General features: G+C 38.1%; 1 protein-coding gene and 1 long non-coding RNA gene across 3 annotated transcripts in view; one reads left to right on the forward strand and one right to left on the reverse strand.

Annotated features, from left to right (window-relative positions):
* The window catches only part of PTPRZ1 (protein tyrosine phosphatase receptor type Z1), a 207,305-nt gene that overhangs the window by 28,555 nt on the left and 157,627 nt on the right, over window positions 1-21,123 (forward strand). The window lies entirely within an intron of this gene.
* Window positions 14,342-15,514, reverse strand: LOC145523243 (uncharacterized). The gene is made up of 2 exons (XR_014066448.1): window positions 15,396-15,514; window positions 14,342-14,834 (listed from the first exon to the last, which is right to left on the reverse strand). It is a non-coding gene; the product is annotated as an uncharacterized LOC145523243 (long non-coding RNA).

Here is a 21,123-nt window from a genome sequence, read left to right on the forward strand (position 1 = left end):
ATTGTTATTGTTTATTGGATGCTTTACCTAGTCGAGTTTTCGAAGGTTTGAAGGTGTTTTAGGTGGTTGACTTTTTCCCTCCATTTCAAGAGGAGGTCCTGGGTGAGGCATGGGAAATAGCTGCTGCTGCTGCTGCTGCTGCTAAGTCGCTTCAGTCGTGTCCGACTCTGTGCGACCCCATAGACGGCAGCCCACCAGGCTCTGCCATCCCTGGGATTCTCCAGGCAAGAACACTAGAATGGGTTGCTATTTCCTTCTCCAATGCATGAAATGAAAAGTGAAAGTGAAGTCGCTCAGTCGTGTCCGACTCTTAGCGACCCCATGGACTGCAGCCTACGAGGCTCCTCCATCCATGGGATTTTCCAGGCAAGAGCACTGGAGTGGGTTTGGGAAATAGCAGAGGGTCTTAACTACACTTTTTAAAGCATATCAGAGACATTCACTGGCTGGACATCATTGAGAGAGCAGCTTGCTTGTTCTTCATTTCCCGATATTAATAAAAGTAGTGAATTTGCAGCTTTTACTCATTGTTAAAATATGAAGTATATGATCCATATTTTTAGAAGTTAAATTTGGGTTGTATTCAGTATTCCTATTAAGACCTGCTTTGAAAATTTATTACTGTTTCTATGTGGTCCTACCACAAGAAAATCTATAGTATTTTACGAGTAGTTCTCCTAATTATTTTGTTTTCACATTTGTAAGGTGACAATTTGATGTAATGTCATGAAGTGTTAGTCACTCAGTCATGTGTGACTCTTTTCAACCCCATGGATTGTAGCTCACCAGGCTCCTCTGTCCATGGAATTCTCCAGGAAAGAATACTGGAGTGGGTTGCCATTTCCTCCTCCAGGGGATCTTTTCAACCCAGGGATTGAACCTTGGTCTCCTGCACTGCAGTCAGTTTCTTTACCATCTGAGACACCAGGGAAGCCTGAGCCCAAAATAAGCTCCCAATTTTATTTTATTTATTTAAATTAACTTTTATTGAAGTATAGTTAATTCACAATGTTGGGTTAGTTTTGCTGTATAGAAAAGTTAATCAGTTATACATATACATATATCCTCTCTTTTTTAGATTCTTTTCCCATATAGATTATTACAGAGTATTGAGTAGAGTTTTTTGTGCTATGCGATAGGTTCTTGTTAATTACCTATTATATATATATATTAGTGTGTATATGTCAATCCAAATTTCCTTGTTTATCTCTCCCCACACTTCCCTCTTGGTAACTGTAAAGTTTGTTTTTACATCTGTGACTCAATCTTTGTTAATGATTTCCCAGTTTTAACTCTTCAGTGCAGGTATTAGAATTTAAAGCTTAAATAAGTCACTTATTTGTGAATATTTTATGTAAATATCTCATTACCTTAATAAACACTATTCACAGGGGTTCAGTTTCACTGATAATAATGGGACTATGCAATAAAATATAAAAGCAAGAATGAGATCTTATATAATTTTAGTTATAACTATCACATACATAAATAATGGAATATTATTTTGCCATTATTAGGTATGCAGTAGCAAGTCTAAAAGTGATTCTTAAGCAGAATGACATGTTTGTTAAAAATCTTGTTAGTTTACTAAAAACTGCACATCATAACAAATGACTTAAATTGAAGAAACTAGGGAAAACCACTAGACCATTCAGGTATGACCTAAATCAAATCCCTTGTGATTATACAGTGGAAGTGACAAATAGATTAAAGGGATTAGATCTGATAGACAGAGTGCCTGAAGAACTATGGACAGAGGTTCATGATGTTGTATAGGAGGCAGTGATCAATACCATCCTCAAGAAAGAGAAATGCAAAAAGGCAAGATGGTTGTCTGAGTAGGCCTTACAGATAGCTGAGAAAAGAAGAGAAGCAAAAGGCGAAGGAGGAAAGGGAAGATATACCCATTTGAATGCAAAATTCCAAAGAATATCAAGGAGAGATAAGAAAGCTTTCCTCAGTGATCAGTGCAAAGAAACAGAGGAAAATAATAGAATGGAAAAGACTAGAGATCTCTTCAAGAAAATTAGAGATGCCAAGGGAACATTTCATGCAAAGATGGGCACAGTAAAGGACAGAAATGGTATGGACCTACAGAAGCAGAAATTAAGAAGAGGTGGCAAGAATACACAGAAGAACTGTACAGAAAAGATCTTCATGACCCAGATAATCACAGTGGTGTGATCACTCACCTAGAGCCAGACATCCTGGAATGTGAAATCAAGTGGGCCTTAGAAAGCATCACTACGAACAAAGCTAGTGGAGGTGATGGAATTCCAGTTGAGCTATTTCAAATCCTCAAAGATGATGCTGTGAAAGTGTTGCATTCAATAAGCCAGCAAATTTGGAAAACTCAGCAGTGGCCACAGGACTGGAAAAGGTCAGTTTTCATTCCAATCCCAAAGAAGGGCAATGCCAAAGAATGTTCAAACTACCACACAGTTGCACTCATCTCACACACTAGCAAAGTAATGATCAAAATTCTCCAAGCCAGGCTTCAATAGTACAAGAACTGTGAACTTCCAGATGTTCAAGCTGGATTTAGAAAAGGCAGAGGAGCGAGAGATCAAATTGCCAAAATCCTCTGGATCATCAAAAAAACAAGAGTTCCAGAAAAACATCTGCTTTATTGACTATGCCAAAGCCTTTGACTGTGTGGATCACAACATACTGTGGAAAATTCTGAAAGAGATGGGAAAACCAGATCACCTGACCTGCCTCCTGAGAAATCTGTATGCAGGTCAAGAAGCAACAGTTAGAACCTGACATGGAACAACAGACTGGTTCCAAATAGGAAAAGGAGTACGTCAAGGCTGTCTATTATCACCCCGCTTATTTAACTTATATGCAGAGTACATCATGAGAAACGCTGGGCTGGATGAAGCACAAGCTGAAACCAAGATTGCCAGGAGAAATATCAATAATCTCAGATATTCAAATGACACCACCCTTATGGCAGAGTGAAGAAGAGCTAAAGAGCCTCTTGATGAAAGTGAAAGAGGAGAGTGAAAAAGTTGGCTTAAAACTCAACATTCAGAAAACTAAGATCATGGCTTCCGGTCCCATCTCTTCATGGCAAATAGACGGGGATACAATGGAAACAGTGAGAGTCTTTATTTTTTTAGGCTCCAAAATCACTGCAGATGGTGACTGCAGCCATAAAATTAAAAGACGCTTGCTCCTTGGAAGAAAGGTTATGACCAACCTGCTGCTGCTGCTGCTGCTAAGTCACTTCAGTCACGTCTGACTCTGTGCGAGCCCATAGACGGCAGCCCACCAGGCTCCGCCATCCCTGGGATTCTCCAGGCAAGAATACTGGAGTGGGTTGCCGTTTCCTTCTCCAGTGCATGAAAGGGAAAAGTGGAAGTGAAGTCGCTCAGTCGTGTCCGACTCTTAGCGACCCCATGGACTGTAGCCTACCAGGCTCCTCCGTCCGTGGGATTTTCCAGGCAAGAGTACTGGAGTGGGGTGCTATTGCCTTCTCCAATGACCAACCTAGACAGCATATTTAAAAGCAGAGAGTTACTTTGCCGACAAAGGTCTGTCTAGTCAAAGCTTTGGTTTTTCCAGTAGTCATGTATGGATGTGAGATTTGGAGTATAAAGAAAGTTGAGTGCCAAAGAATTGATGCTTTTGAACTATGGTGTTGAAGAAGACTCTTGAGAGTCCCTTGGACTGCAAGGAGACCCTACCAGTCCATCCTAAAGGAAATCAGTCCTGAGTATTCATGAAAGGACTGATGCTGAAGCTGAAACTCCAATACTTTGGCCACCTGATGCGAAGAACTGACTCATTTGAAAAGATCCTGATGCTGTGAAAGATTCAAGGCAGGAGCTGAAGGGGAAGAGAGAGGATGAGATGGTTGGATGGCATTACCGACTTGATGGACATGAGTTTGAGTAAGCTCTGGGAGTTGGTAATGGACAGGGAAGCCTGGTTTGCTGCAGTTCATGGGGTCGCAAAGAGTTGGACATGACAGTGACTGAACTGAGCTGAATAAACAACTCTCTTGTGTTCAAAATGAATTAAATGTGGAAAATAACTCCAAGGCATTTATTTTCCATTTTGTGTCTGCCTGAACAACTAAGAACAGATATTTTATGAATGAAAGCCTGAGGTATCCCATTATTTTATTAGGAGGCATGTAGATGCTGAAAGTTTTTACATTTTGCTGGTGTTGAACCAGGATCATACATTAAAGAGTGATCTCAGTATGTGTCTAACTTTTCACCTTTTATTTTTTTACTAGTAAATTTAGGAGAATATTTTAAGTGATAAGAAAATAGCCTCAGTTCTCTCATGATTTTGAGTGCTATTACATTAAAAGCAGTAGAAAGGCCTGAGGTCAAGGTGTTTTAAAAAATACATAAATTAGCATATTGTCACAGTCTAATTTATCTCATATATATCTCACCTATAAACTTCACAAGATTAAATGTCATACTCTTTTCAAGTATGTAATGAAATAAAACTGAGTCATTATTTGAAGATTATATGCTTTTCATATAACCTACTAAATGGATTTATCTACTCATGTGTCTGCCCAATCATGAAATGATAACCAAATTTAGCTATTCAATATTCAAGTACAACACAAGGAGACATTAATGGCTGATATGAGAATTAAACCAATGACTTTGGTCTTGGTCATGTCAAACTCTAATCAAATGTGTCAACTGTTGTCAAGTAAGAGTAGAGGAAGAAGACAGGCACCATGTTTTAAATAAGGAATGGCTAATCATTTGCCTGTAGAGCAATTATGAGTAATTTCTCTTCAGCATTTCAGCGAAATGTGTTGGTGATGGTAGTTAGCTGTGGACCACAGCATCAAACCTTATATGTTTGGGCACCAGGTATTAAACTGCATGTCTATCTGGGTCAACTAACTTCTTTAGCAGCTGAATTTATGCATCTGCAATAGCTGATTTTATCAAATGTGTGGTTCAGTTGTGTTAGAAAAGAATGTGTACTGCACAGCATCTGTATTTCTTAGTTTGTGTTCTATTTTTTCTCTTCCTTTTAAGAATGCTGATGCATCCAACATAAATGTTGGATGTTCCTTTTTGTCTGCGTTATATTTTAGTTTCTGCATCAGATTTTTATTTTAGCCAGCCTTCCTGTGGGGCTTCAGATGTTATACTCTTCTGTCTTACAGTTGCTGTGTTCTGGAATGGATCTTATATTTCTGTAATGATTTGTTCTGTATTTCTACTATCCTTTAATTATAAGCAACCACACTTTAGGTTTGCACCTCTTAAACATTAGAAACTTGAATGAACTGAGGTTTTAAAATAGTTCAGTAAATAACCATTTAGATCCTAAAAATGTTCCCAGTAAGCAATGTTCAGGCTAGAATAACATTGTGTATGACACCCTAGTGATAATGCTACTCATCTTTTTAAAATAAATGTCGGATATCTTGGGTAAAAATTGGGAAACTGCAAATATAGAGCGAATTGTTTTTGTACATGGAAAAATATCTGTAGTCTTAAATTTTTCATAGAATGCTGAGGATTTTGTAGAAATTTATTTAGGATGTGCTGGATATCTGCAGACCTGTTTAGGCTTTAGTATTGTTGTAACATATCTGGTTGTTCTATATATGTATCATGGATGTGTGCTAAGGTTATTTTTGAATCAGTTTGCTTGCTCTTCTGTTTTCAAATTAAACTTTCATCTTACTCTTTATAAGATTGAAGGGAAGAAACACATGAGAAGAATTAAACTAAGCAATCTTGCCTTGAAGACCCAGACATAGCAGAGATAAGAAGAGTGAAGCATAGGAGGTAAAAGTGTGGGAATTAACTGAAAGTCCGAGTGACATGCTGTGCTGTGCTTAGTCGCTCCGTCGTGTCTGAATCTTTGTGACCTCGTGGGCCGTACGTAGCCTACCAGGCTCCTCCTCCATGGGGATTCTCCAGGCAAGAATATTGGAGTGAGTTGTCATGAGCTCCTCCAAGGGATCTTCCCAACCCAGGGATTGAACCCAGGTCTCCCAAACTGCAGGTGGATTCTTTACCATCTGAGCCACCAGGGAAGAGTGTCATATGTGAAGCCTTCAAGTGCATTTCTGTGACCTGGTCCCAGAATGCTAAAAGCATGTAGAAAATAGATCTGAGTATTTGGAACTCTACAATGAAAAATTTATCTTATTATCAACCTGTAGTGAAACACATCATTTGATAAACTCCACTCAGATACCTCTGCTCTGTATTTTTGTGTTTTTCTCATAAATAAGAAGGGTTCATTGAGGATGACCAGATATTAAAGCAAAGCCTCCAGCATGAAAGTGGTCAAAACAGAGAAATAAATGGACATAAAAAAGAAACTCAGAAGATACTGAGAAAGCAGAAAATTGAATTAAATTTTATAAAATATAGAATTAACATATTTGGAGAAATAATAGAAGATTTTGCACTTGTAACATGAAAACAAGATTCCTCTAAAATGGCATAATAAGAAAATAAGAGTCTTTCAAAAATTTTTTTATAATGAAACTGGTTGAAATAGATGATCAAATTTTAAGTAGAAAACTTTCTTTAAAACAAACACCTGAAGATGTGAACAATAAGAGAGAGAAGATACTTAAAAATAGATTATCAATCCAGCTGATAAATATCTAACTAATAGTTTCAGAAATTGAAAAGAAAGGGGGAAAAAGAGATATTTATAAAGAAAATAGCAGGAAAATGTCCTATTACTGAAGAACATAGATCTCCAAGTTGAAAGAGCCAAAATAGACCCAGTTATAGTCAATGATAAAAGGTTCAAACCAAAGGCATATCATTATGAAAGTTCAAAATACTGGATATTGAAAAACTTCTGAAATTTAAAGAGAAAACGGAAAAACAGATTCAATCTACAAAAGACTAAAAAAGACAACAAATTCCTCAGCATCAGTACTGGAAATTAGAAGAGCATTACATACTTTGAGGAATTAGGGGACAAAGTTATTTCACCCTCAAATTATAAAGAGAACTAGATGGTCTCAGACTTAGACGGTCTGAAGACTTTCATCTCATATACTTTTGCTTAGAAGAGGCTAGAAAATGGGTTTCACTGCTCCACCAAAAGCAAGGGAATAAACCCATTAGGGAGTTTCATGGAATTCAGGAAACCAGAGTTGCAACCAATGAAACAGCAATCAGAATGAAGGAGAACCTGAGGATGCCAGGTAGGCAGCAGGCTGTGGTGCTGCTGATTAAAACAGAAGGATTTGGGGGGTAAAAATAGAATTGCTATTTGACCTAACTCATTTACCACAGAAAACAGTTTTGAAATCTGATGTGTTTTAGAGATCCAGAGAGGTCTTACAGATTTGGGGAAAACCAGCACTTGGTACTAAGATGAGTCAAATTGAAAAATAAAGCCATTATTAACTGTCATAAAGAAGGCTGAGCACCGAAGAACTGATGCTTTCGAACTGTGGTGCTGGAGAAGACTCTTGAGAGTCCCTATGTCAGCAAGAAGATGAAACCAGTCAATCCTAAAGGAAACCAACCCTGAATATTCATTGGAAGGACTGATGCTGAAGCTGAAGCTCCAATACTTTGATCACCTGATGGGAAGAGCCGACTCACTGGAAAAGACCCTGATGCTGGGAAAGATTGAGGGCAGGAGGAGAACGGGGCAACAGAGGATGAGATGGTTGGATTGATGTTGATGATTATGGCATCATGAACTCAACAGAGGAGCCTGGTGTGCTGCAGTCCATTGGGTCACAAAGAGTCAGACATGACTTAGAGACTGAACAACAACAACAAAACACTTGTACTCAGAAGATGATCAAATTAAAAACTAAAAGCATTAAGTAACTGCAGGAAGAAGAAAATATTGATTAGAAGGGCCATAATCATAGTGGGATTCTCTTGTGGCTCAGCTGGTAAAGAATCCACCTGCAATGCGGGAGACCTGGGTTCGATCCCTGGGTTGGGAAGATCCCCTGGAGAAGGGAACGGCTACCCACTCCAGTATTCTGCCCTGGAGAATTCCATGGACTGTATAGTGCATGGGGTCACAAAGAGTCACACACGGCTGAGTGACTTTCACTTTGAGGCTTCCCTCATAGCTCAGGTGGTAAAGAATATGCCTGCAGTGCAGGAGACCTGGGTTCGATTCCTGGGTTGGGAAGATCCCCTGGAGAATGGAAACCCACTCCACTATTCTTGCCTGGAGAATCCCATGGATAGAGGAGCCTGGCAGGCTACAGTCCATGGAGTCACAAGAGTCAGACACGACTTAACAACTGAACCACCACCAATCATAGTATATGTCTTCCCTGGTGGCTTAGTGGTAAATGCAGGAGACGTGGGTTCGATTCCTGGGTCAAGAAGGTCCCCTGGAGAAAGAAGTAGCAACCCACTCCAGTATTCTGGCCTGGGAAATCCCATGGACAGGAGGAGCCTGGCGGGCTACAGTCCGAGGGGGTCACGAAGAGTCGGACACAACTTAGCGACTAAACAACAACAATCATAGTGTACTGCTTTACTTGGCAGTCAGTACTGACATCGTTATAATTTTGAATAGTTCTAAAAGTTGATCTTCATGTTGTAAGTTTGGAGAGGAGAGAAGGAGGCCATTTAAGTTGGAGGATAACACATGCATTAAAATAACAAGGCAATATATATATAGTGTCTAAAATTCCTAAGTCAGAAAAGCATAGTAAAACTATGCTACCTAAAATTATGAGGTTAAGTTACATAAGAGATAGCTAAAGAATTGAAGATTGTGCCCTTTGGGAAACCAGGATAGAAAAGTGGAGTAAGATGTGACTGGTATGGCGATTTCCTATTCTCAGTCTTGTAGTAGTACTTGAAGTATTAAACTCTATATATGCATTATTTGACCAAAATAAATATTTTTAAAAGGAAAAAATACCCAGATGGCTGTTGGAGAATGGAGGAGGCCGCCTTTGTCTTTTCCACCTCGTTTCTTTCAGTCTTCCCACTCTTTCTGTTCCTCAGCCATGCTGGCCTCCCTGCTGTTCCTTAAAGGCGTGATTCTGTGCTGAGGGCCGCACCGGTGCTGCTGCTGCTGCTCTCCCTCACGGATCTGTAGGCTTACTCACTCAGCTTGAAGTCTGCGCTGAAACGGCACCCTCTCAGCCAGGCTGTCCTTGCCCACCCCATGTAAAATTGCGCCTGCTCACTCATCTGCCTTATTCTGTCCTAATGCGTTTCTCCAGAGCATTTATCACCTTCTTACCTGCATATGATTGACTTATTTATCTCCCTTGTTTACTTTCAGTTTTCTCTTAGTAAAATAAGAGCCTTCAAGGACAGACTGCTGGTTGCTTTTTCATGGTATATCTGGGTGCTTTTGATGGTTTTTTTTTTTTTTGGTTGAATAAATCAATTAACTGAATGAAGGGAGGAGGCTTAAAGGAAAAAAGGCAGACAGTGGAGGGATGGATGAAACAAGGAGCACCAGCTAGGAGGCAGGTGCATTATTTTATAGACAAGATGGTGATGGTTTGAGTCTGGGTGGAGGTAAGTTAAATAGAAGTGATTTGAGATAGGTTTTGAACATTGACTTGATAAAATGGAAGAAATATATGACTCTAAAACCAACATTGCATCAATTTTGTGAGCAGAAAATACCTGAAAATAGAGAAAACTGGGATTCCAATAGATATTATTAGAGCTTAACAGCATTCATAGTCTTGCAAAAATGAAATTTAAAGATAATTGTTTCATAAAAACCCATAGATATTCTCGATTTGGAATGAAAAAAAGAATGGTACAATAACTTACAGAAAAGCTTTTATAGAAACTTTTCCAAAACATTTTGTAATCTTTTCAGCCTGTGTGCAGTTTACAAAGATGTTTTTGTGCTTCAGGGTATAAAGAGTAAGACTAACCAAAGGTTCAGTATTATACTTATTAATAATCTTTCTTCTATTAAAAAAATTACATTCGATTCTTAATGATAACATAAAGAACCCAATTTCCCTAACATCTAAACAGCTTGACTTAGAAAAGAAAGTAGGTACTTTTCTTAATAATTATATACACAATGATAACCTACATAGATTTAAGCTGTGGGATAATTGGGAAAAGATTCTGTGTTCTCATTTTCACTATTTATTTGAAAACATCAATTATGGATTAATCTGATTACAGTGTAGTCAGCCAGTGTAATAAAATCAATTTTATTTTTTCTTTGCCCAGGTATAGTAATAGCTAGTAAGTATATATTGCAGTTTTCTTCCGTAAAGGACAAATGTTTCTATATTGAATACATTTAAAGTCACAATTCATGTCTAAAATCTGATGTACACCTGAGTGATCTGGACAGTGGTTCTCTCACTATTTATGACTCTTTTTTTAACTTCTTTTTCTTGTTCTTCCACAGCCTGTCGCTTTTTTTTGAAACCTGAATGGGTGGCAGGGCATGGTAGGAAACTGTGATTGTCAGAAGCTTTCTCTGTCCCTTTTTAATACTTTAATAAAGCTCTGATGTGCACGCACGCGCGCGCACACACACGCGTGCAAACACACGCACGCGCGCACACACACACACAAAGACTGCAGACTTTTAAAGGCCTTTCCCCTGCTGGAGCTGTTGAGAGAAAGTTTCAAAACTAAGAGAAGTTGTGGAGAAAGCAGTTCCATTCTCAAGTAGTTTGCAAAGGCAACCCAATCACAAGCATACCCCATTTTATTGTGATTCATTTTGTTGTGCTCTGCAGATACTGTGTTTTATAAACTGTAGGTTTGTAGCAAACCTGTGTTATCAGATGATGGCTAGCAATTTTCAATAAGAAATTATTTAAGTAAGGTTTATACATAGTATTTTTAGACATCATGCCACTGTACTCTTATTAGACTACAAGGTAGTATAAACATAGCTTTTAAGTGCACTGGGAAACTAAAAAATTCGGATCTCAATTTATTTCAATATTATTTTCTTTATTGTGATGGTCCAGAACCAAACCCACATCATCACCAAGATAATGTCTGTATTTTCCCAAGCAGTTGACTGTAGCCTCATTCAGCAGTGCACATTTCAGAGGATAAGACCTATCTTATCATATGCTATATAATATAGAAGCAAAAGCATCATGTATTAGGAGCCTTTAATTTTGTACACACACAGAGATGAAATATTTTTCATTTTAATGAACTATTCAACATTTCAATAAGCTATTCAGCATTTTAAATACCTAGACAAGTAGATGGTCTGTCTTAAATTTATCTCAGTGTTAAATTTACACAGAAAGAATTTAACAAAGGAAAATTCTTAAAGTTCTATTCGAGAACTGTAAGATCTATTTCATAAAATGAGCTGTTACGGAAAGGGAACCATCACCTTCCATGTATTTGTATTTGAAATAGAAAATTATGATGAAATATTTTCCGGCAGTATGAAAAATCAGATTCTTTTACCTGTAAAGGGCTAATGTATAATTAAAGATTCCAGTAGAATTAGATTTTAAAGTATTAGTATTAAAAGAATTAGACTAAAAAATCAATTCAAGAGGGACTTTGAAATAAATTTCATATATTTATTGTTAGCTGTAACCATCTAATATGAAAATAATGACAAAGCAAAGTATGCATTTCATTATCAATATTGTTTTCTTATCCACTGTTCTTTGAGAGCAGTCCAGTGTGGGAAACCAAAATAAGAGATTTTTATAAAGTTGATAATATGTTTAGCACTGTTTTGCATCATCCTATATTCATTGACCCTTTTTATTCATTTTTGTGTTAAGTATGTACGAGCACTTATTCTGTGCCTAGTACTAGAGAGTATACAAGGATTCAGCAGTTTCTGCTTTTAAAATGAACCTGGACAGAAGAGAGACAAATGAGCCTCTATTCATTGAAGGGGAATGACAGCCACCATACATAGAAGGTGTGCTTAGTGTATTTAGTAAAGGGGTCATGGGAAGGGGCATTTTTAGGGTATTGGGCTTGAGTGAGTTACAAGAGGCTAAGAACACAATTCAGGGAAGAGAGAGAGATTGAAGCCCAAGAAATCCTGGAGAAGGTCAGGGGAGGGGAAACTATGGAGACACTTTTTATATGAGATTCAAGGGAAAAGAGGTCTATGAGTGAAGATAAAGGGCAATTAACAGGTAGAGAGGAAGGGACTTGCAAATCTTCCTGCACAGTGGCTTCTGTTTTCCTGGCCATAACAGAATATTGAATCAGCTCAATATAAATGAGGGGATTTAGCACAATCACTGGTGTGGAAAATGTTGATGGCCAGAGAAGGATAAATAAATTAAATGTGGCAGGAACAGTCCTCTGAGATTTTAAATCCTAAACGTGTAGTTGATTCATTTAGTGAATATGTATTGAATACCTACTGTGTGCCTAGGTTATGTGCTGTGTATACAGCAGAACAAGATAGACACATTTGCAATTCTCAAGGAGTTCAGAGTCTTGCATGGTAAACAAGTATCAAAAAATTATTACACTACTTAATACTCATTATAATTGTGAGAAAGACTATGCAGGAGTCACAATAGAAAGGACTTCTCTGAAGAAATGGTGTTAGGATACCACATGAAGGATGAGAAGGACTGGGCATGGGTAGGGAGGCAGAGAAGGGAATGGGTGGAGATACCCAGGCAGGGGAATATTGAGCAGAGGCCCTGGGGAAGGAGTTGCTGGCGGGTGGTGGGCGGGGCTTCCCACCCATCAGTGGTGTGGGGCGGGGCTTCCCACCCATCAGTGGTGTGGTGCCTGTAGTGGGCGACAGGTGTGTGGAATAGTCATCTGTTCGGCTCTTATGTTGTTACCTCAAATTTGGCACATCTCCAGATGTTTTTCTTTTGTATTTTTCTTTTCTTTTTAGCTGGAGGATAATTGTTTTACAGTGTTCTGTTGGTTTCTGCCATACAACAGTGTGAATCAGCCATAAATATACCTATATGCCCTCCCTCTTGAATCTCCTTCCCACCACCCACCCCATCCCATCCCGCTAGGTTGTCTCAAAGCACCAGGTTGAGCTCCCTGTGTTATATAGCAGCTTCCCACTGGCTATCTATTTTGCATATGGTGATACGTAGGTTTCAGTGCTACTCTCTCAATTTGTCACACCCTCTTCTCCAGATGTTTTTACATTTTGTGTGTTTACAGTCATTGAATTAATTTATTTAGCAAATATGTATTTGATAAAATGATGCTACATTTGACCTGTGCTAATTTTATAAATATTATAAACCAACCCACGGATGATGTGTGAAATGAAAGTTTATCTTGGGGTTGCTTACCAAAAAATTAGGACAATTCTCTTATTTTAGGCAGCTCGTAAGGAAATGGCAACCCACTCCAGTGTTCTTGCCTGGAGAATCCCAGGGACGGCGGAGCCTGGTGGGCTGCCGTCTATGGGGTCGCACAGAGTCGGACCCGACTGAAACGACTTACCAGCATGGGGGAAAGTTTTCTCTCATTTCTTTTTTTTTATTGAGTACTGTCAGTACAATAAAATAAGACTGAGAGTAATTTCAAATTATTTAATATTGAAGCAAAAGAATTCTCAGTGTAATATTCAGAGAGACAGATTAAATAAACAATTTAGAAAATCATTCATAAAGTTCAGGCAAAAATAAACCAACTTAGTTTCTGGGGAAAACCAAAACTGTTGCCTGGAATTATCCAGCTCCACTGACTATATTTACTTTTTAAATTGCTTATTTATCTACTTTCCCTCTATAAATGACACCTATTTAGAGAGAAGCAAAAACCTGGCATTGCTTTTGTCACCTGTGGCTTGTTATGCTTCTGTGAAAGCATATGTGTTTACCACTGTCTTAACTTGTTGGTTTGTGGTTACTTAATTTTATTGGAATTTTTAAAGCATACTTTTTTATTTGTGTACAAAAAAAATTTTTTAACATTCTATAAATTTCTGATGGTGGTTTGTATCATCACTTACAAAAGTATATATTGTTTCAGGTCCTAAGTAAGCTTCATGCATAGAAAAGACCTCACTGCTCTTTCTTCTTGTACCCAAATGCAAACTTCTGGAGAGCAGAGAGTGTGAAAAGCATCGAGTGTGTGTGTCCATGGTAATCTGCTGGCTGTGTGCAGGAAGTTACAGCAGTATTAAGCCATGAAAAGGATCAATTGTTTTTGTGAAAAACCCTCAAGATGTGCCTTGAATTCAAAGAATCAAGTTCATTAAAATCGTAAACTATTTATGAATCTTTTTTTTCTGAAATGTCCTCAGTGGTCAGTGGTATAAAGAGCAAAATGAAAAATATGATTAAAACCAGAACACAAAAGATTGTTGAAGACTGTGGAATGAAATTCTCAATGTTTTTTTCTTCTTGAAAAGTTTTTAGTGGACACTTGCTATACTTCTGAGCATGGAACAGAATGTAATGTGAGATTGATATTTTTCATTCATTTATTTGCTTATGTGCCAGGCTGGTTTTACAGATGAGAACATCCCAGGGTTTTTTGCTAGGTTTCCCATAGATAATTTGGTGGACAGGGAATTAAGGGCAATGTGGTACAAGGGGCTGATTAAACTACATTAATTTTTGTTGGATGTCCCAGGGAAATGGGGGTGGGCTATTCCCCTGTAGGGAGAGACACCAAGGCCTGCTATGGCATCTCGCTCCTGCTGACTGACGGGGCTCTGTGTGAGATGGGAAGCCGAGTCAAGGCATGGCATTACCACCCACTTCCCTGGCCTGAAACACTATTTCAGATCAGCACGCGCTCCCTGCTCGGTGGTGCGGGGACAGCACATCCTCCAGACATTGAGTTTTCAGGCAGAAAGTGAGTGCTTAGCCTCAGGCTTCTAGCTCAGATCTTCTTGAGAAAAGCCAAGCAATGCTCCGTGCTCTCACTCCAGAGAGGCTTCTGGGAATTCTGCCCTTATAAGAAACATTGATTTAAATATTATATGAAGCAAAACATTTCAGTTAGTTGGAAGTACGTAGATGTCAGTTAAAAGGGTTGTCAATTTCTGTAAGATATTTTTTCTGGGGTTAAAAATTGTAGTTTAAAATAATGTATCTTCCATGTCTGCATCTCTATTCCTGCCCTGAAAATAGGTCCATCTGTACCATTTTTCTAGATTCCATATATATATTTGTTAATATATGACACAGAGGGGAGGGGAAGGTGGGTCTAATTGGGGATTGCGATTGACATATATACACTACCTTGTGTAAAATAAATAGCTAGTAAGAAGCTGCTGTTTAGCACAGGGAGCTCAGGTTGGTGTCCTGTGATGGCCTAGAGGGGTGGGATGGGGGTCGAGGGTTGGGATGGGAGAAAGGTTCAAAAGGGAGGGGACATACATAAATATGGCTGTACAAAATTTTTATACATAAGAAACTACCACAACATTGAAAAGAAGTTATACTCCAATTAAAAAATAAAAGTAAAATAATGTATACTTCAGTAGTTACTGTTTTCTTAGCTTACCAGTGACCTTGAGTGACATGTTCAAGCACTTGAGACATTATGCTGCTAGTTTGTAACCTCTTTGAAGAGGCCCTGTTTTAAGCTGTGCATCCCTAGCACATGGGGTTTAATGTGAAGCCACTGACTATTAAATGAATTCTGCATGCACATTCCGTTTGACACCACTGTGATGCAATGGGGCATTCCACAGAATTGGATTTTTTAAGTAATTAAAATATATCCTTTGAAGTGCAAATTATTTTAAAATCTCTCCAGTATTTTGATGAAAATCTTTAAAAATATAAATAGATTTTTCTACCTTTTTGAAAAGATTTTTCACATAATTTAACTTTTTAAATGATATACCAGTATTCTTATCTGTAGTAATTTTTTAAAATGCTGTTGAAGAATGAGAGCCAGTTTTTCCATCATTAAGTAATTCATTTCCACTTTTGAGCTTGTCTTTCTGATTTTTAATGGTGGTATGGTCAACTTCCTCAATTATCTACTGTTACTTTTTGATGGTATTTGAATTTCTTGCCCCAAATTTTCTTCTTTATATTAGACACAGTTGCCTATATTAGATCCATTACTGTGGGATAGTTTTTGCAACTTACTTTCATCTGGACTCATGATAGTTACATGTATGTTGAAGATGCCAAAATATAAACTTCGGGTGTTGCTAATGTGATATAAAAGAATTATATGTCCTCATTGGCTTTGAAGCTATTTCGGTAACCATTCAGCTTTTTCTTTCTTTGGCTGTGCCACGCAGCACACGGGATCCTAGTTCCCTGGGCAGGGATCAAATCTGTGCCCCCCGCAGTGGAAGCACAGAACCTTAACCACTCGACCATGAGGAAGATTACACTTTCTGCTTTTAAAGTGAATCAATATCTGTTAAATTAAATTTTGTTTATTATTGACAGCTTAGTTCTCCTTTGAATCTTTTTCAGTTATATTAGTTATGTTATTGAGTAAACCTGACTATAAAACATCGGTAGAAAATGTATTCTTTTCCCTGTTTTGAAATTCAGTGGACATATTTCTGAAAGTATCTTTATGTAAAATGACTTACCACTCCCCATTTGTTGGCAAATTAGGTTTGTTGTTTTGCAAAAATGTGTGTGTGTGTGTGTGTGTGTATAATTTGATTGGTAAGACTGATGCTGAAGCTCCAATACTTTGGCCACCTGATGTGAAGCACCAACTCGTTGGAAAAGACTCTGATCCTGGGAAACATTGAAGGCAGGAGGAGAATTGGCCGACAGAGGTTGGACGGCATCACCAACTCAATGCACATGGGTTTGAGTAAACTTCGGGAGATAGTGAAGGACAGGGAAATCTGGTGTGCTGCAGTTCATGGGGTCACAAAGAGTCAGACACGACTTAGCGACTGAACAACAAAATGTTGATACTGATTATTATACCCACTTTGTAGATATGGGAGTTGAGACTTAGGAACATTGACTTCTCAAAGAGCTAATAAGCAATCCGACAGTCATTTTCAGCAATATTAATTGACTGATGTCTCTCACATGGAACATAAAAGAATGGACAGAGAAAATTCTTGCCCTCCACAGTTCATTAAATAACCACTGTTCATTCTATAAAATAATGTGTCAATCAGCTTCAGTTTACTTCCCAGATGAAAACATAATTGCTTATGTTTATAAATATATTCAAGTGAATTAATTCCTTGGACCCCCACCCCCCATTACTAGTATAGGAGGGAGTTATTTTTCAGGTAGAGGAACTGAAGCACTGAGGGGGCAAATGACTCTTCTAAAGGCCCGCAGCTGGGAAGTTTAATAGCCAGGATTTAAATTCCTAGCTCTTCTGTCTCCATCTCTAGTTCTGATCTTTTCCTATTATGATACACAGTCTTTCAAAGTCTATCACAAATGAAAACCAGCTCTTCATTTTTGTGAGTAGCACCCTTGACTGGAGAAGCTGAGCTGTTGTAGGAGGCAAGTAGCTGTAAACTATATAACATGAATATAAAACCTTTTAGTGAAATGTTGGTGTTACATATAAAGGCCTAAGATCTCTAAACATTTAGCCTTTGCCTTTTCATCTTATCATTTCTGTTCAATCAGTATGACCATTTAAAGAATAAAAATGGGACAAAAGAAGAGCATTATTCATTGTTTTTGTATATAAGAGTAGACTTGGAATGATTGTAGCATTTCTTTTAATCGTGGATCTGTTCGGTCACTCCTTTGTTCTCCTGTTGTAAAACTCAAGTCATCAATACCATAGCATTTACTTGAGCACCAAATGGGTATTATGATATTTTATTTCCAAGGTTAAATCGATGTTTTGGCTAGATATATGGTAGGTTATCAGAGAAGGCAATGGCACCCCACTCCAGTACTCTTGCCTGGAAAATCCCAGGACGGAGGAGCCTGGTAGGCTGCAGTCCATGGGGTCACTAAGAGTCGGACACGACTGAGCGACTTCACTTTCACTTTTCCTTTTCATGCACTGGAGAAGGAAATGGCAACCCACTCCAGTATTCTTGCCTGGAGAATCCCAGGGACGGCGGAGCCTGGTGGGCTGCCGTCTATGGAGTGGCACAGAGTCGGACACGACTGAAGCGACTGAGCACATGGTAGGTTATCAGTTAAACATTTCCCACCAAAAATATTAGCCTTTAATGAAATCAGTGGCAAAAAGCATAAACTTCAGGAAGGTGTGAAGTCAGCTGGATGTTTAAAAATGTATTGAAGAAAACGTAAGTTCAGTCTCAATATCTATGTCTTCATGATATGCATATACGAATCCCGAGGCCTAAATCTTTTGATAGAAAGCACCTTTTGTTTTCACATTGCAAAGACGCTACCCTTTATATGTTATAAGGTGTTTTTTTAATTTAACGATCACTGTTATCATATTAGACACTACAGGAAGGTGTTAATTATCTTGAGGTGGCCCAGTGGCCCAGTAACTCTAAGGCAAAATGCCAGCTGAGTCCTGGTTGCAATCCAGGTTGAAAACACTGCATTAACTTGTTCAGTCTCTTAACGTCCTTACAAGCAGAATGATAAACCTGGAGAGAAAACGTATTTGTTCCAACTGAGTTAACTATTCCAAAATAAATATATCCAGCCGCTGGCTAACCATTTGTGATTGTGTGTAAAAAGTAACTAATGAGCGCTATTCTCCAAGCTTGTTAATTATCTACTGAACAGGAATGCTTTTTAGATATTGTTCCTCTGAGTGCAGTAAACCTGGGTTATCTAGGCAACCTAATGAGCATCTTTGAGCATCTGCTACTGCAGCGAGCTTTCAAGTTTCAGGCAGAAGTTAGGAAAAGCTTTTGCAACAGCGGGCCAGTAAGACCCAGTGCTGTCATTGGTGTGGAGCCGTCACCAATGCAAGATTTGAAGATAAATGTGTTGTGATTGACGATTGATGTTGGTGGTTCAGTGAATATCGTGGAACCACCAAGTTCCATGGAGAATGTGTACATCTACAGGAGAAAGATAAAGAGTACAGGTGGGATGTTCTATGAAAAGTAGAGGCCTTGTAGGGGGAATAGGGCTGGGGGTGGTGTTCATGAAAGTATCAGGCAGAGGAAATCAAATAAAACTTATCTGCTAACCAGATGGAGTGTCCCTGTACTGTACCAACCCACTGAGCCTGGAGGGTTTGAGGAGTTTCACTAATTTAAAATACATTTTATACAGTGAATGTGCTTTGTATAAGAAAAAAGTTTTCCTTTTTTCTAAACCAATGAAGTCAAAATGAAAAACGAAAATGAATTTTCAGTCAGTAATCTGGAAAGAAGTCAAGAAAATCTGTCTTGCCCAGATGTAACTACATAGTCAATCAGTCAACACACTGGCAGCAGTTTTAACAGACGAACCACACCTCTTTCAGAGTAGGTTGCCAATTCCAAGTTGCCAGATTTTACCACTTAATGGATAGAGTCTTATGTTTGGGCTTAATTTTATCTAAGCAAAAGGAGTTATTAGAAGTAAGACACAAATTAAAATAAGGCTGCTTCAAGGTCTACCCAAAGTAAACGATCCAGTCAATCTGATAGTTTTGACCAATAAGATGGTCCATGAGTTACTGTACTGCCTATTTTACTATGGCTCTTGTTTTTAGTTTTCTTGGTAGCTGAAGTGCTCAGATTGCCTACCATGTGTAGATTTGGCTATACTTAACTTCAATATGTGGTTAACACTAGCATTAACACTAGCTAATGCATTCAGGCTCTTGTGAATAAGGAGAAGATTTTATTGTAAAATCCTAGATAAGCAATGAAAAAATGTTTCAAGCTTTTCCTTACCCCATCTTCAAAATATAGTTATATATTTGTCTTTAAGCAATTTGGCTATAGAATTAGAAATATTATTTCAGAAGTGCATATACACTTTAAGTTTTTAAAATACTAATTTGTACAAACTCATAAAATGTATGCAAAGCATAAGAACTTATAAAAAAGTAAAAATCACTCCCAGTGTCACCACATGAGGAGATTTACATTTTTGAATATATGTGATAGTCTCAAAATGGCAACATAACTTGATAATGTTTTATATCATGTGCGTTTCCTCCCATCAGTAAGTATTTGGGAAACTTAATTGTAATGGAATCACATAATTTCATATTATGAACATTACATAATTTATTTAGATTTCTTCCACTTTTTGAACATTAACATGCTTTCCTATTGTTCACTGTTTCCTTCAGTGCTTTGAACATCTTGGTACATGGCACTTTGTTCTCATCTCTGCTCATCATTTAAAATATATTCCTTGGAATAGAATTACTGTCTCAAAGGCTATGAATTATTTTAAGAATCTTGTTAACTTTTGCCAGCTTACTTTCCATAAAGTTTATACTAGTTCATACTTCCACTTGTATGTAAAAGAACATCTCGAATTATTTTGAGCATAATTAAATATTTTAAAATAATAAACCTTTGGCTATTTGATAACTGGAAAATGATGTCTCAGTGTTATTTTAAATTGTGTTTTTTGATAGTCTAATAGTTCTTTATAGCTTTAATAATTATTTTTGCATTTTAAAACTTTCTCTGCTCATATATTTGCCTTTAGTGATTTTTAAGAATTCTATATGTTTGAAATATATCATTATATTTGTTGAATGTGTTTTAATGGGGTTTCCCAGGTAGCACTAGTGGTAAAGAACTGTCCTGCCAATTTAGGAGACAGTAAGAGACACACGTTTGATACCTGGATCAGGAAGATCCCCTGGAGGAGGGCATGGCAACCCACTCCAGTATTCTTGCCTGGAGAATCCCATGGACAGAGGAGCCTGGCAGGCTACAGTCCATAGGATCGTGAAGAGTCGGACATGACTGAAGTGCCTTAGGATCTACACACGCAATCTATACTTATTGACAAACATGGAATGTTTTGGGCTTCCCTAGTGGCTCAGAAAGTAAAGAATCTGCCTGCAATGCAGAAGACCCAGGTTCAATCCCTGGGTTGGGAAGATCCTTTGGAGAAGAGAATGGCAACCCATTCCAGTATTCTCGCCTGGAGAATTCCATGGACAGAGGAGCCTGGTGGGCTCATGATCATGACTTAGGAACTAAACAACAACAATGAACATGAGAATCATTTTGCCTATTAAAAACACCCCATTGAGACCTGAACTGTTCATTAATATGGAGAGAACTGATACTTTCCCAAGTTCAGTGTTCCCATTTAAGGATGTGGTAGACCTCTTTATTTATTCATATTTTTATATTAATAATAGTTCATCTCTT

This window comes from Giraffa tippelskirchi, chromosome 10 (genome assembly GCF_054371585.1).
Source record: "Giraffa tippelskirchi isolate mGirTip1 chromosome 10, T2T-mGirTip1v1.2.pri, whole genome shotgun sequence".
Lineage (NCBI taxonomy): Eukaryota > Metazoa > Chordata > Mammalia > Artiodactyla > Giraffidae > Giraffa > Giraffa tippelskirchi.